The following is a 17,718-nucleotide window of genomic DNA, read 5'->3' as shown; positions in this document are numbered from 1 at the left end:
CCCCGCCAGTTCATTAAAAAATTAGATATTAGTATTCATCCCACTTATTTAGTTGTGAGTGAACAATTTTAACAGTGCGCAAAGGTCCAGATCCTTGAATCTCTTAAGTGTTAATAGCCTTTCAGTGTTTGTTTTTGGATTTTGTTTGAGAGAAGCACAATTTTAGAGGAATCTTAAATGGTGAATACAATTCCTTTTGTGCCTCAAAATAACATTGAATAACTGTGTAATCATACAACCTATTAAGAAGTGTAAGTGTGGCAACCCTATGCTTTTCATTATTGTTCTTGTTCTGTAAATGTAGATATGACCTCAATGTTGTGGGTTTTTTTGTTCTTTAGTGTTTTGGGTTTTTTTAAGTCCTTGTACTGTTGGGTTTTTTCATTGTCACAGAGAAATTTTTAAAATTTGCCTTATTTTTAGCAGTCAGTGTAGAATACTGGTTACTACTTATAAGTAGCTGGGGTTTTGATGTAGAATAACGGAAGGAAAACTCGTCTTTGAAATCTTCAAAACTTCTTGACTTTCCTAATGCTGAACAGTAGCATTTTTAAACATAGAAGATGAATCTGTAATTCCAGAAGGGGAAAATGTCACATGTGCATCTGTGCATACTTGCAAAGACAAGTCTGTTGTTGAAGCAATTATGAATACTCCAGTAACTTTTCCATGCTCTTCAGCTCTTCCAGAAATCACTTTCAGGAGGTGGCAAAGTGGCCTTTGTACTCAACGATACTGCCTGGAGAACAAATTTAACCTTTCTGGACTAACGGCTGCCTTTCTACAAACCAGTGACTTTGAGGTTAATGTTTAAATATTTAAACGAGTTTGGCATATTGCCATTTAAGTAGAACGGCATGTACTTAACCCTGAGACTCAAACAGTTTCCTGGGTAGCCAAAAAAAAAAAAAAAAAAATTCTCAATAGTGCAGTGATCTGATAGCTTCGAATATAATTTAATGCTAATCCTGAACAAGGGTATCCTAAAGGAGGACAACTGATTCAATTTTCCTATTTAGCTGAGGGGAAGGGAATTTTTTACAGATAGTATCAGAATTTTTTATGTAACTTTTTAGGTTAAATAGGAGGACTCATCTGTGGGTCAAAGTCCAATATGTACAAGCTAGTATAGATTCTGGTAAAAATTATCCCAAAAGATACCGATCTACATGAAGGAATTTGAAACATCTTGAAAACTGGTTAACTTGTTCATTTCAGGTAACTTTTTGGTTTTAGTTCTTTTTGTTTGAGTTGGAACACAAAGGTTAAGCAAAGGTTTGATGAGCATAAAGCTCAAACAATATGGGATTCTTGGTATTTATGACTTGAATTGGCAAAAATTAAAGATGAAAGCCAAGAGCAGTTGCACTGGTGTTCTTCAGATGTCTAGTGCTCTTTACCTTAATCTAAAGGATTGTGTTGTCTGTGTCTGGAGGAGAGGTGGGAGCTTTGACCCTGGGAGTGCATCTCTAATCCTGTTTTATTCTGACTTTAAATTTACCAAGAATTCTGTTAAAAGCATCCCTCTCAGGGGAGTGCTTCCCACCTCCTTGTGCCAGATGATGCAAACCCAGGTTTTCAGCCAAGTATCCCAAGTATTTTCTGTTAGTGGCCAGGTCACAGCCATGCTACATTGGTGACTGGATGCTCTCTGCAGTTGGGGGAATGAGGCAGTGTATGAGACGTGCTGGGATAAGCCTGGCTGGGCAGAGAGAGACAATTTTCTTTCCTCATCTTGCTTTGTTACTCAAATTTGATGTTCAAGTTGAGTATGTGAGTTTTTCAACATGTGAAACCTCACACTGAAGAACTCTTAATGAAAATAATTATAAATCCCATAATTTTAAGCCTGTGAAATATTTGAGGTTGCAACAACTTCCCATACAAACTAGTATTTTGTTTAACTCTGATTAAGTTTTGTGGTATCTCTCTTTCAGCACGGACGTGAAGAACTCTGGTCCAGTGTTACAGTTAATTGCTTGAGTTTGTGTTTGCATATCCTTTGCACAGAATTAATACATATTATCATGTGATTTATGTGGCCTGAAGGGGTGGTGCCTAAGTAAATTGTTATAAAATATGCACAGTGCCAAAAAGCATCCTCCTTTTAGCAGGATGCTAAGTGTTCTGAAGGAGAGAGGAGAAGGAGAGGGGGTGGTTGGTAATCACCTTTTTATACAGGGAGGTGTTTGGGCTGTATTTAAATAGAGGTAAAGCATGTTAATCTCCATGAGGGAGATAGTCATGAGCAAAGTGGGGAGTAATAAAGCAGAATCATTGTCCCACAGCTCAGCATGGAATGACCTTAAAGAGCAGCTTTACAGAAATCGTTAAGGTCATGTAGCATGCAGGCTTCAGCTGATGATGTTTTTATTTTGGGGGTGGTGGTAGCACATGGTTGTTTAATGTATCTTGCTCTGTCCTGTGTGCCGACTGAGCAGCAGCAGGATTTACCATGCAGTGAAACTCTGAATGGAGAATGCCTGTGGTGCTGAGTGGGAGGTTTTTCAAACTGAGTATCCTCCTAGTCAATGGATATATACTTACTGCTTTAGTTGCTTCTGATTCCTCTGTGCATTGGTTGGTTTTTTTTAATCTGAGAGATGATTATAGCCTGCATACAGCTATTCCTGTTCTGCAGGTGCTCAGCTTTCCGCTTTTCTATTAAATTTCTGGTGCAATATATTTTTCTTATGGGTAAACAATGAAATGGGACCCAGTATTTGGGGCATTGAGATGGGATCTCAGTGACAAGTTGTGCAGTGCCAAAGTCTTGGCTGTTCCAGTATTGTTGTCTTTTACTGGTAGCTCAGCAGAGCTGTAGACAGATAAAGACTTGGATTTGCAGAATTAGTTCATTTGACACCTTGAAGCACTTCAGTGTTACAAAGCTCACTGATGTAGAGGTTGTCATCTAGGAACACAGCGTAAACAGTTGTTTCCTGTTCTGAGTGCAAGCATTTTATTCGTTTAGCATCTGTTGCTGAAGGATGTCTTAGTAGTTTTCACGTATTTCTCTGTAGGAAAAAGAGTTACCTGATATTCTGTGCCGTCGTTTCAGGATGGTGCATTACCAATTCTCACTTACAATCAAAGATAACTGTATGATTTCTCATAATAATTATCACCAACAGGATGCACATTACACATTATATATAATAGATTCCTAACTTCTTTTTTCAGAAGTATTATGCTTTTTTTAAGAAAAGGTCTAAAGTTTTTGTGACCTTTTAAGAGACTTCAAGTTGGTTACATTTCTTATAGCTTGAAAATGCAGTCATTGAACTGAATAAATTAAAGGCATGGAGATAAAGTTCTGTTTCTTGTTCAGAAAGAGAAATTACTCTGAAATATTTTAACTCTTCACTCTAAGTTTGTACCCAAAGCCATTAGTTCATCTCTGTTTAAAACATTGTGAGTGAGCACATGCCACTCAAATGTTTTTGATGCATATGTTACAGTGGAGTTTAAAATAGCTGTCATAATTTCACATTTAAATTTACTTTGTTAAAATGTATCTATTTATTGCAATTCTTTTATACCCTGAGGAAAGAAATAGAATCCTAACACTGTTTTACATAGCTAGTGTATCCTGAGTTTCCTTTTTTATTTTTCACCCCTTCTTTTACTTTTCCTGCAATGCTGAATTAATTGAGAAGGCTGCAGTAAATAGGTGTAACAGCACTTTATCCACTTCAGGGTAAATCTATGATGTGGTTAAATTAATTGAGTAAAGGAAAGTCTTCAGCTTTTTGGAAGAACCATGTTCATCTTTCCTTGCCTGTAGCAGACAGGAGTAAGACACTGTGGTTTGTCACTTAAAAAAGGTGAGGGAGAACTGTTAGTTCTGTAGGGCAAAAAGGCATAATTGTTTGACAGTTGTTTGGCTTTTCCAAACAACTGTTCTTTCCTCAGGGTGTCTGGAGGTAGGCTAAGATTAAATTTGTCCAAGCTGCTCTGAAGACATTTTAATAAAAGTTGTCTTCTGGGGTAGCTGTTGTAATATGTGATGCACTGGGAAAGGATGCCAGTGGGGGTGTGTGTGAGGGGAGTGTGCGTTTCTCCTTGTGACTTGGAGCATAGGGGCAGTGTTTTGCCCCCCAGCACCTGCACACTTAGAGCTCTGAACATCCAGCTCCTTGTGGAGCCCTGTCAGACAACACAGCATGGGTGGCACTGCAACTGCTGTAGAATAAGTTTGTAGCCTGACTCTATATTTGAGTTGTGGTAGCTCATAGCTTTATGAAAATAGCAGTTTGTGCTTTTTAAGTCTTAGGGGTTCCTCAGTAACAGAAAGGGGAGTGGGACAAGTCCATCCTCCTCTTGCTCCAGACCTGGCCAGGCAAACCAATTGCTTACTTTGTTGAACAGAGCTCTTGTCCCTCACTGTAAATAAGGCTTGAAGTGTTAGAGAAAATAACCTCTTTGCATGTATCCTCTGTCAAATCTATGAAGTTGTTGTCAAACCTGCTCTTAGGACATGTTGCTAGCACACAGGGAGCTTTTGATGCAGTGCTGGCAGAGTCTAAGGAAAATTCTTCAGCCTGAGCCTTTTATTGCTGCGTGACTGAACTGATCTTTAAAAGTTTGAATCTCGTGAGAGGACTCTCTAGTCTGGCTTCTGTGTTTTTGTTTTGTATTTTTTCTCTTTTCCCCTTAATCTTACTGACTGTCCATGCTCTGATGTATGCCACTGAGGAGAGCTTTTGATGATTAATGTAACTCAAATTCAACTTGTCTTTTCTAAAAGACTTGTACTTTGGCTGTGGTAAGTAGTTTGTGGTGTGTCTTTTTTTTTCTACTGTGCCCTAGTGTGAGATGGTACTGTATTCAAAATAACTTTCCAGATATATTACTTGAAGCTGTTAATTCCATAAATACAGAAGCGTGCCTTAATACGTGGCTCTTCTAGATTATTCTTTGCTACTTAAAGGATAATAAGATTACTTGTACTTTCTGAAACTGTTTGCCTGACTGTAGTCCAAAGTAAACCTTTTAGTTGCAAAAATTACATAGAAGCTGGTAATCTTTGTGAGGGGAGGTTTGGTGACTTCTGTCAAACAATAACCACATACTGTCATTGATCTAATGTTCCCTGGTGTTTTAACTTTAACAGCTAAAACAGAAGCATTAGTGGCTTTCACAATTAATGCTAAAAACATGCCAGGTTGGGAGAAAAATGCCAAAAAAAATCCCTGCAAGTAGTTTCCATATGTTGCTGACACATTATTTCCTGGAAGGCTGGTTGATGTGTTGGCAAAACTAATATAATGTACCATTTTCTATTAAAGTTTGGGAAGAAAATCAAGTTGCAGCTCTTAAAATGGAGAGTCAGGGATGATAAAAGGCATCTACTTAGTGGCTTTCTTTGGTATTGTTAGTATTTGAGGTGATCTTTGATCATTGATCTTTGCTTGCCAAGGCATTGTTTTCTTGTTTGTTGCTATCTTTAGCTAAGCTAAGATACTAAAATGAGAGCTATCGGTATTTGATTTCTAAATAGAAGGAAAGATCAAACTTTTAAAGGTGGTAAAGGAAATCTGACATGTGTCTTCTTAGGGAATGGGACAAAATACAAAATTAATGTAATACTGAATAATGTAGTTAAACTAACACAGTTATTGACTTGAATGTATTATTAAACTGGAAATAATACTGTCTTAATAGAGCTGAACTTGTTGACAGAACTAACTAACTTAAAAATAAATATCCAGTGCTCAAGGATAGAGCTCAACATCAGGGACAAGCATATCAGTGACTGTTTGAAAAGATGCAGTTCAGGGGATAGTAGGCTGCCTCCCTCTTGCTACTGTTCTCCCTTGGTGATTCAAGGGGTTTGGGTCAAGCATACAAGTAGCCATGGCTTCACCTTTGCTTTTAGCTCCATGATTTTTACCTTTCTTCCTGAAAGAAATATGTAGGAGTAAAGGCTATATGTGGCAGGCTGACGTGAATATGGTCTCTGTTAGGTAAGGATAGTAATTCTTGCTAAAGAAATCCCAGAAGTAGCTTTTGAAGGATTGTAGTGCAATGGTAATATCTTAAGTTTATGATACTATTTCTTAGGTTATCTAGCAACCTTTTAATAATAACACCGATTTTCAGTGTCTCCCATTCTAACCCTGAAATGGCAGAGAAGGAAGGGAGGAATTAGTTTGTTTCATGCCTGCATTTTTATACTGTCTTCACCTGTGGCTTTCTGTTACTGTAAAGTAGGACTGGTAACAACACTTTTCCAAAAAAGCTTAAAATTTTCCTTAATGAAATATCTTTACGTTGTTGCTACTGAAAGATGAAGAGTGCATGCAAGGAAGCGCATGCATGTGAGGAATAATGTCTAATAAACAGTCAGAGTGAAAGCTGTGGCTGGTGTCATGTGTCCTGCGCAGCCAGACAGGGTTAGCCTGTAGTAGAGTGGGCTAACATCTCCAACCAGCAGGTCTGGAAAAATGCATTAAGCTGAATCTGCTCAAATATTTAATGAAACGGTGAAACTGCTGTGGGCTATGACCTGTATTGTCTGTGTGTGAGCACAGATATGTTTTTCAAACTGAAAAGGGGAAACCGTTGTCACAGCTGACTAACGTGCTGCTTTTAATTATGCTCCAAAACTAATCCTTTCCTCAACAGATGAAGGAGTGCAGGCTGTGAAGACAGCAATGGGGACCACTAACTTTGATTTCCCTACTAGGATCTGAAGGGATCACATAGTACCAATTGCTGTCCAGAAATGGGCTTTCATCCATGGGGCAAAAAAAGGAGCAGTTGTGTGATCCTTGACCATCTTGTCCTGTTCCTTGTCACTCTACTTTAAATGAAGCTGGCTGTGACAAAGTAGTCAGGTGCTTGAAAAGTAAATGTGCCCACCTGTGTCTTGCAGTTAGGGCTTCCTGACTTTCAGCTGTCAGCCTGGCTTTCTGCTTTACCAGTGAAGATTTAGTTGGTGAGAGCAGGTGATTTGTATTTGCATCAGTACAGTGCCTGAGTGTTGTTCTGTGTAGGAATCTACTGTGCCACTCAAGCACTTAACCAGTATCTGAAAGTCTCACCTTCTGTTGGGAGGAGCTAGTGACTGGTATTTCTCTGTATATATTCTTTCTAAATAGCCTGACAGTACTGACATCTTGTTTCTGTATATGGTAGGTATTAAGCAGAAAGTGTTGTTGTGACTTTCACCTCCCTTTTTTTTTTTTTTGTCAGTAATCTAAAAGTATCTTTGCCATTCTCTGAGTGTGAACTCTTATATAGGCACTCTTTTTCAGGGGAGATCTTAATTTTCTTCTTATGTTGACTAAAACTTTTTTCAGGCACCCATAGCTTTCTAAAGGAGTGCATGAACTTTTGGGGGTTTATTTTTATTGTGGGAAATATGTGTGGCAGCCTGCAGTCAAGAGTCTGTTTTTTGGGGTCTTCCCATCCCCATCCCAATGGTGTTATAGTCATCATAGTTGCTGTTTAAGTGAGTGTGCAGCTCTGATTGCAGTTGCATTTCTTTACCTATTAGAAACTGCTTAGGTGGTTCCTCTTGTGCTGGAGGAGCTGTCAGCTTTCCTGGATCTCAGCTGGCTCTGTGCATCTTGGCAGGATGGCATGATAGGGCTGTCAAACTCTTGTGGCTCATGTAACATGAGATACATAAAACTTGGCAGGCTCAATTTGAGAGAGATCTGGTGGTGAGACCACAGGAATGGTTTCTGAGTTGGTATTTGGTTTCCCCATCCATAGTGAATATTTTGAACATATTGACCTTCTGGGTGCAAGCAAGATGAATTTCTCTAGGCCATGGGGTGGGTCTGTGCAAATGTGGACTCTTCCTCAGTGAGTTGTTGATGCTCATGGTTGCTGGTGCTCTGATTTCACTTAGCATGACATGACTTGGACTTTTTTTATCACATTGTTTGATTCAGAATAGAAGCAATTCTCCTGCAGTTGGTTTGGGGTCTAAATTATTCACTGATCTAACTGTTGATTTGGATATGTATTTCATGTTGAATGTTTAACCTAACAGATATTGTAATAAGTATATTACGTGTTATTTCAAGGACTAGTACTTTATAGTTCTGTACTAGAACTGGTATTTTCTTCTTGGAGAATATAAATGAATTGGTTATATTAAAAAATAAGATATAGGCATTTGGTTCATCAGGCTATCCTAACAGTAAGCCTTGATGTGTTATTGCACTAAATCTGTGGCTATGAGAAGACTTGTGATTGCTTTGTCAAGTAGCTTTTAAAATGTGTTTTTTCCATTGTGTGGTCTTATGAGCAAACATACAGTCACCTGACACAAATAAGCCTGAATACTGTGGTTTATTCGATTTTATTTCTGCATGTGGAAGCTAATGCTTAGCAGGCATGTTGAAGTAAGCACAGTGGGCTAGTGCTGTGTCTTGTGTCCAGTCCATTCTGTGCAAAGTAACTGAACCATGCTTTAATGTGATAGGATGGAGATGTAAAATTGGCTACTAAGCTGCTGCACGGAGGTTAGTGTTGAACAGAAGGCGGCAAACCTGATGGCTGCAGTGGTTTCTTTCTTAGTAAAGATGACTATGCTTAAACCAAAACATGCTCTCCAGTTGGTTGGTATGTGAATGTCACTTTATTTTCAGGTTTTAAGGCTTGCTCTGGGAATATCAAATATTGGTGATAAAAAGCATTCTCATATAGTGTCCAGATTGCTGCTTCTCTGCTTTAGCATACGCATGGATTTGGTTTGTATTATCACCTGGTGTGTGAAATCAGTCATCTTGTAGTATGTAGAATTACTGGTTTATATACATAAAACAATTTTTAGGAATGGGTGTAGTTTGTAGCATTTAAATCTGTTGTTTCCTAACTTGTAGTTTGAAATGTGGATGGAAATCATCAAAACCCCCAAATTTGAATCCTAACATGCAGATTTGGAATTCAGAGACATGATAGGGATAAACACAAACCAGATTCGGTGCAGCTACTAAGACAGAGGTGGGTGCTAAACTGTAAAACTTAAAACCTTTAGAAACTGGAAGCTTAAGCAGGCAGTTTCTCTTGATTCTGCATTGGCTGTGGAGAAGAAGATTGTGTGAAACCATTCAAGAAACACTTTAGGAGATTTTAGTACACTTAAATATGACAGTGGTTATTTCTGCTGCATTTCATATCTGCTGTTCTCTGTAATAGTGATTAGTGAAGAAAATGGTCAGAGGATTCAGTCTCACAACTCTTACTGATGTGAAAGGCTTGATTATCTGACACGGAACTTGATTTTTAGGCTGATATGTATTCCTTGGTAGATGCTGTTTACCTGGCATATGATGATTTGAGAATTTGCATTTTGTTCCTTTCTGCTTTAGGAAAAATCAGAGACCATCTCCAGGTTTGATTTTGGGTTTTTTTTGGTGTGGTTTTGGTTGGCTTTGTTTGGGGTTTTTTGTTTGTTTTTAAGACCGTTATGGATGGTCAGAAATGAAGTACTCAAGCCACCAGTTGGTCCATCATGCGGAAGATCAAAGAGCAGAACTAACTTGAGCACTTAGTACTTGTAGGCAAATTGAACATTGGCCTCCTGCATGACAGTTGTCCCAGTCACTGGGGATCATCTCCCCCTTCTAACTTTTGGCATACCTAGTTTTGATTAGGAACTGCTTTGTAGATGCAAGGAAGCTTATTACACCCAGTGTATACCTAGATCTGTTTTGATGGGACTGCTGTTTGTCTACATTTTGTCAGAAAATATTTGAACAATTTAAAGTCTAAGCACCAAATGCACCTTTGTAACCCTGAAGGCTTAGCCATAGATGGACTTTCCAGAAGACTGAAGCATGTGGTTTCCAGGTGCCAGTCCCTTCCACCCTGCATCTTGTGAGGCAATTTCCTCTAGAGAAATTTCCAAATGCAGCTTTAATTGCCTACAGTTGACATTTGTGAGCAATATACTACTGAAATGACTTTTGAAAATGCCTCTGGTATGTTTAACTTGGCTCAGAGAAAAGAGAAAGCCAGTGGTGGATTTGAAGGGAAAACATCAAGGTAGAAGCAGTCTCCTCTTCCAGGAACGTTCCCCTGTACCTGATGAAGGAGGAAGTGAGCACACTTAAGTAATAAATACTCTCTAAACTTAGGGATGTGGAAACAAGGGATCTGGGGGATGCAGATCTCTTGTGGATTCTTCCTGGATGGTCTGCTCTGCTTAACTTTTTTCCGTAGCATTCAGCAGCTAGGGTTATGTATTTCTCTAGCAGGAGAAGCTTCATGACTTTTCCCCCTATTTATTTTCTCAGATTACTCAGCACTGGGTGTGTGTCTGTGGTTTGGGGTTTTCTATTTTGTTGGTGTGGTTTTCCCTCCTCCTGCCTAGGCAACCCCTCACAGTTCAGGCTGTTCCAGCAATCTGGAATTTCGTTTAACTGAGAACTTGTATCAAAAAACTGTATTTGGTGTCCTGATTGAGCAGTACATGAGGATCCTTGTTTGTGTGCACTGTGAATTGGTGGATTTCTAGATGGAACTTTAGAACATTGTTAACATGCTTTGGTGAACCTGATGCTGGTAGATTAAATAATTCTGTCATGGAAGCTTAAATTTACCAAGATTGCTTTGGGGGAAAAAAAAAAAAAGTTGCTTACCCTTTACAGGACAGTATTCAATTGTGCAAGTTCAATTAACTTTTATTGGGTACCTATGCAACTTCTTTTTTTTTTGACAGTGTTCCTTCCTCATTCATGGAAAACCCACTTATGCTGTGTGCAGTCCAAATACCTGTCCCAATATGAGAATTTTTTTTTTTTTCTTCTTTAAGCTGAAACATAGGAGGCAGAGTTGCTTATCCATGTCCCAAACTAACATCAACTGTATGAAGTCACTCAAGCACATTTACTTGTGCTAGCCCTGTCTAGGAGTTTTCCACCCACATTGCAGAGTGGTAAAATACTTGCTGGATGAAATGCTAGTGTTTCTGACTTGCTCCTGATACGGATTCATGACTTTCTATACTGTTAAGTGACCCAGTGTTAAATTTGTCCCAGCAGCTGCCATTTGGTGTTGTTACTTAGCAGAATTAAATAATAAAGGTCTGTGACCAACATAAATCCACAAATAATATACTATCTCTTTTTCCCTCTCAATGATTGATGTGTATTATGTCCTTGGAGGAAGAGCCTGTAAAGAACAGCTTTGGAGATGCTTTTGCATAGTGATTCTGTGCATCCTGGTGCTCTCTGCAGTTCTGAGCAGCTTTAAGTTTTGACTATAATAGTCAAAAGAGGCATCATGTAACTTGAATCTCTGTATTGCCCGTTCCTGTGCAGCATCTATGAACGTTGTACCAACTTTTTTCCACTAATGCTTTTTTAGATGGTAAAAATGGAAAGCTCCTTTATCTGTGTGTTCTCCTAATTATTTTCTGCTGCACGTTTGCATGTCTTAAATGTGCTTTAGCTCAAGAAATAGTATTTTATAGGTTGCTGTTAACTGGGTGTTTGGTTGTGAATGGCTGCTTAAAGTGTGCCAGATCAGAATAACGTCCTTTAAATCATCGTGCTGCTGTCGCTGTATGCAATTCAGGTTTTCCCTCCATCAGGCTCATAAAGCTGGTGAAGTCAAAGCCTAAAGGGTTAAATGTGAAGTGGGACGTATTGCAGACTGAGCAGTTTATACATGGCACTAAATTCTAGGTACTCCAAAGGACCCATCCATGTGTATGAACCTTGGGGAAAAAAAAAAGAGCCCACTCTCAAAAACCAGCCAAAGGAAGAGAAAGGCAGTTTTTGCCTGTTAATCATGTAGCTCCTGTAAGGTTGTCAGTTATTCAAGAGTTACGGTCTAGTGTATTATAAAACCAGGCAGCTGCTTTTTCACTTTGTAGCACAGAGGCAGTACTTTGCCTGTGTGTGCAGTGTGATCTGGTTGTGCACATCTCATATTAAGGGGAGGCTGTAGCAGAAGCTGGAACTCACTTGGGAACATCATGTATGGATGTCGCACCAGCTGTGCAACACTTCTGCCATTCCTCATGGCATTGATTTTGGTCAGTCCTGAGCTGATGTCAAAGCTAATGTTCCCATATAGTGTATAACTGTAGTTCCAGGGTGTCTGCAATGATCTGGTGATCTAGATCTGCTTTACTCTTGTGGAAAGCTGTGAAGTCAGCTGAACAGTTGAGTGGGGAGAACTGTTTTGAGAAGCTAGCATTTGAATTTAAAACACTTTTCAGCTTTTGGATTAAAGCTTTGGCGTAGAGGTTTGGCTATACCGTAAAACAAAACATAGGCTACTATAACCGGCATTTTGATTTGTTGCCTAACTTTAAGCAGCTTGATTCAAGGAAAAATATTAAAACATATTATACATTTGTACTGCTTGAATCTTAAGGGAGAAATTTAAAATTCTTTGCTAGACTGCAGTATTCCTAAAGGGTCTCAGGTGGACTGACATGGTGATTTCTGTACAGAAGCTTTGACTCCCATTGTTGCCCCACAGATGCAGAACCCTCCACAGAAGTGCTGCTGCTCAGAGCTCAAGTGGAGCCCCTTCCCTGGAGCCAAGGGGGATCTGCAGGCAGCCAGATCACAGCTTGTATATCTAGATCCCTTCCAGATCATCTGGGTGAGACAGATAACCTTGCTCTGGCAGCCCTTCAAGCAATGTCTGCCCAGCTCCCTCCTCCCTCCATTCCTTCTCTCATAAGGTCCCGGTGGAATTTCAGCCCTCATGGGGCTGCAGACAGCCTGTTAGTAGCCATGTCAAGCAGCACAGGGAGCTCGTGCTTTCCAGAGAGTGCCGACCACAGCCTGCTACCTAATAGTGTTGCATAAATCAAGCTATTTGCTCTGAACAGCTTTGCAAAACTGTCACCACATCTGTCTTGTCATTTTTCTGTTGCGGAGGTGCAGTGCTTTGTTTAGTTTTGCAGAACTACTCTCTCTTGGATGTGGAGGCTTGTGTTTACTGGGACCAAAAGGCAAACAAACAATGTAAGAAGAATAAAACATAAACACATGTAGCAAGACTGATTTTCACTATGGAAAAAGTTTGCTTTGTGGGGAACATAATATTTTTTGAATATGAAAACAATGTATTGGGGGGTTTTTCTTAAGACAATGACATTTGGAACAATGGTTGTGAATTGCCTGGTTGCTCCAGATGCCAGTTGCGTGATACTGCAGGTGAAATATTGGTGAAACTGTGAGGATTGATAGGATTTAGACTACTATTCAGCAATACTTAACAGAAAATTCTCAACAACCACTGCACCGTTAGGACTCCTTATCATTGGGTTGGAACTGTTTCCTATTTGGCTACAAAAAATATTATTTCCTGTAATCAGTTTATGGCAGTTCTATTAGATTTTTGTTCACTGTGTATAATCGGTAGCCTTGAATAGTGTTTTTTTTTTTTAAAGTGTAGTAACAGCTGTTCTTTAATTGGCAAGTACAGCATCTTCAGAATTAAATTCTGCTGTGTTGCTGTGCAAAAGCGCAGTCCTAACTCAGTTGTAGAATTTCTTGTACAGTAAGTGGAAACTGTTCTTGGCTGGTAAGTAGTCTTTTCTGAATGACTGACCATTTCTGCATAGCAAGCATCTTTGAGTCTGCAAAAACTGCAAGCTGATTAAACTTCTGACCCGGTTAATGTGAGAGAGCCTAAGCATTTATTCAATTTGTACTGCAAAAGGATATCATGGCAAGGATATTGCTTTTTTTAGTCACTGGAGACCATGTTGATCTCCTTTTTCAGATAATTAATCAGGTTATATATACACAGAATAATCCACTAGAACTAAAGAATAATCCACTAGAACTAAGTAATACTGCTCTGTGTACTGTATCTTGCTTCGGTACAGGTTACGTTGAGAGTACTCCAGATGCTCTATAAACTAGTTCATATTATATGTTGGTGTTAAATATAGGCAGTTGCTGAACAACTTCTCAGTTTTAGGTGAAGATCTGAAAGGACATGCAATGTAACAGGAACAGATGAGTCTCTCTGTGGCCTTAAGTATCCGATTCCATCGACACTGTCACTATAGCCAGAATACTGATAATGTCAGCTACGTGTTGTGTACCAGTCGTGCTAGAGCTAGGGGCACAGATGCTTCATAAAATAGTTCAGGAACACAAGAAGTTTCAAGTCAGCACATAACCTTAAGTAGTCTCAGTGTATGCTGTCTAGCACATTGTGGTATATTTGCTTGGCATTAAAACTTGAATGTAATGGCAAATATCTAATGCAGGAGTTATTTCAGTGGTAATGTTTAAAGCCAGCTTTGCTCTGACTTGCCAAATGAATGACTAAGTTGTGGCTCATTGTTAAGAAATGAGCTATTTTTTTTTTTTTCCCAGGGTTATGACTGGCATTTTAGCCACCACGTTTGTAGTATGGTGCTGCCTCTGCAGAGTATTTCTGCCATTTTTGTATTTGCTATTTTGTAAAAGCCTTGTACTTGTCAGTAAAGAGATTAGCAGCAGACAAGTCTTCACTTACTTAAATTTCTGTATAGCTAATACTTGGAGGGGATATTTTCAAACAAAATTGAGAAAAAACAACTAACCAAAGAACCAAACCAGACAGCCTCCAAAACACCAACAGCAACAGCCTGCCCCCCACTATTTGTCTTGAGAATCTAAGGTATAATGGCTGTTCTGCACTGCTTCCCTGTGTACTTGCTTCTGTACTAGGTTTCACTTCAGCTAGGAGGAGAAACATATAATGCAGAGTAGAGAGGTTCCTGAGGGGACTGAGTGGTTAGTTCAGAGCAGGTCAGCCCAACTTCAAATTTTAATGTTTGAAGTTTGTTCAAAGAAAGGTGGGCAGCAAGACTGCTGATGGCTGAAATTTCCTTAAAGAATGTATGGTGAGAGACTTCAGGGAAACTGCTAGATACCTGAAGACTATCTTGGAACTTGAGGACATTCTCGAAGAGCACAAACCTTATTTGTTGAACTTGAAAATTTCACCTATTTGCTCTATGCGAGTGGCTGGGCAGACCTAGTGTGAATTCACAAAGCTTTTTTTGTTCTTCGTAATCTATTACCACCTTTCTTCCTACACTGATAATATTTAAATCTTAGGAAAGTTTCTGTTAGTAATCCTGTCTTGCTGTTTCATAACTGGAAGATAGCAAAATGTATAAATGTACCCTTTAAATGGTAGAAATGGAGAAAATCAGTTTTGCTGATCTCCAGGAAACAGAGAAGGTGAGAGCAGTATTTGTAACCCCTACCTAGTCAAAGAACTTGAACACTGATTAGGCTCTGACAGTCTCTGACAGTCTCAGTCTTGTTTGTGCTTAGCTATTCAATCAAGTCTTTCAAAAAGGACTTGAACCTTGACCTTCCACAGAGGTGCCATATTGTTTTTTTCAAATTCCAATTCCTTGCTTTCATTTTGACCTGGAAGTTTATCCTTCCTTGTACAAGAACATATGCTTCTGCCAAACAATTTAGTTGTGATAAAATAGCAAAAAAAAAAAACAACCCAAAGCATCTTCCTGAAAAGTTGATGACTAATTTAACCAGGAAGTAGTAACTAAGACTTTTTTTTGCAGTATGTGAGCACTTGAAGTGTACTTCTGAAATCTGGCGAGCTGAGCTTTACTGAAGGCACAAACCAGCTGAACTCTTTTGCACTGCACTGTAGGGTGTTGTAGATGTCAGGCACGCATAATGATTGTTGATCTAAGACAAACCCAAGGTGAGTTTGAGTAGTATTTAGTTCAGAGAATTCCCCAAGTTGTCAGTTGTGAGGAACAGTGTATTCTTGGGAAGGAATATTCTCAGGAGGTGCAACTGTTGTGTCTTTGCATCTGCTACTCACTACTCACATGGAGGACATGCTGACTGAGGTTAATTTTTCATTCAGCATCCTGTAGCAGATCTTAAATCTAAAGAATTTGACATCATCAGGAAGCATTCTCATGAACCTGATGATATAGTGTAACTTAACAGGTACTAATATGTTCAATTTTTTCAGGACTAAAGTTCATCTAGGTTACATATTTTTATACACTACAATTAATACTTAGGAATACCTCACCTTTTATGCAGGACATCTTTAGTACTCTTAAATGTGGATATGAAGCTGTATTTGAAGCTGTTCTAGTTGCTCGTGAAAGTATTGTTTATTAAAGTGAAAATTTGCTTTAAAAAATAGTTGAATCAGTGATTTATTACTGTATATACTCTAGTTATGTAAAAGTCCAGATAGTGAGCAGGATTCTGTATGTGCGTGTACACGTTGATATATTCAACTTTAATGCATTTTCTTGTTTCTCAGTTTCAAAACAACTTTTTTCTTAGAGCTTTTTCACATTAGTTGGATCAAGGTTTACTTCGCTGCCTGTGTTCTTTCAAATTTTGGTATTATTAGCTATGCATACTATAATGTCTCATGTTTTAAATTCTTGGGATCTCAGTCTTGCTAAGTCTTGGCATATCGAAGTTTGTTCCCTGTTTTCTATAGTGAAAAAGCTCTTGAAAGAGCTAAGAGTTCTCGTTGGGTCTGAGGTGATACTGAATCAACATGGAATCTTAATTTTTTGTTGCATGACTAGGTGAGCAAGCTGTGTTATGGGCTAGTCTCCAGGCAAGTAGAAACTAGTTTTAATGTGTTAGAACAACAGTGAAAGCTGTTTGCAAATATTTTTCAGCAGTAGCTTCTGTGATTGACTTATATCAATGGAAAATTATTTAAGACAGGTTTTTGCCCTGCCTTCAGGGAAGACTTTTTTGGAAGAACTCTTGAATCTGCTATAGGTTTCCTAATGGAAGATGAAAATGAGGGCACTAAAATTATTCATGCCTCTATAGGGATTGAATAACAGTGGGTAGGCAAAGGATCTAGACCTTAAGCAATCAGGTTTTAAGCTAGTCAAGCCCTTTCATCTTGAGGGAGGAAAGGAGGGGCAGAGGATGCTGTTGTCTGATCTCGGTAGTTTGTTGTTTACTTGTTCCGTGGTCTTTTTAACTTCAGTCTGAGACAGGTATGTGAAGTCCCATGTAAAGACAAGGTTGTGGGCTGGGAGCTACTCTGTGTTTGGTCCAAAGTGAGCACACAAATTTCTGCAGTTCTAGAATGGTTTTGAGTGCTGCTTTTGTACTCAAAACTGTTTACAGGCCCTACATTCTGTCTCGAAATCCTTATACTTTTACTGGTATGAAAAAGGATTTCTATTGAATGTAGTTATTTAAGCTATGTTTACAGCTGAAGGAAGTAAGGTTTAAGGAAAAATGACAGCTTTTTGAATGATGCATTCTTGCTTTTAGTAACTTGCCTTTCATTACTTAGTGTCCTGGCTTTATTTTACACTTTGCAAAGTTGTTGATGAGTTTGGAAACCACAGCAGGGGAAAGAAAACAAAATGGTTTATATGGTTTCTGTGAGGATTTAAATTTCTTTGTTAGAGAACAAATCAAGAGTCACTTCTCTAGTCATGACAAACTTATTTCCCAAAGCAGTCATTGAATTCTGTACAAATATATAATCAGGGAATTATTCTTCAATGTACCTAATCAGCATCGAGATAACAGAAATCTCCCATTATTATAGGGTCTTATAGCCTCCTTGACCTATCTCAGTGTACTGCAACCAGTATTGTCACCCTAGTTGAGATAGTTGATAGTGCTGGTCAGATATTCTCTTTTTTGCTGTTGTCTCTACAGACTAAAAATCCAAAGCTTGTACTACTCATTGTGGTTAACTTACGTTGAATAATTTCAGACTTTAAAATAATTCTCATATTAG

The 17,718-nt window shown here is 38.8% G+C and overlaps 1 protein-coding gene across 1 annotated transcript in view; it reads left to right on the top strand.

The window, feature by feature from the left end:
- Window positions 1-4,700: 4,700 nt before the first annotated feature.
- Window positions 4,701-17,718, top strand: part of MTUS1 (microtubule associated scaffold protein 1) — a 104,477-nt gene continuing 91,459 nt past the window's right edge. Inside the window, exon 1 of the mRNA XM_026846567.1 lies at window positions 4,701-4,768. The gene's annotated coding sequence lies outside the window, so the exon portion shown is untranslated. The remainder of the gene's footprint in view (window positions 4,769-17,718) is intronic.

The sequence above is a fragment of the Athene cunicularia genome (genome assembly GCF_003259725.1).
Source record: "Athene cunicularia isolate RWA chromosome 4 unlocalized genomic scaffold, athCun1 chr4_part1, whole genome shotgun sequence".
Taxonomy (NCBI): Eukaryota; Metazoa; Chordata; class Aves; order Strigiformes; family Strigidae; genus Athene; species Athene cunicularia.
This window is presented reverse-complemented; position numbering and strand designations above follow the sequence as displayed.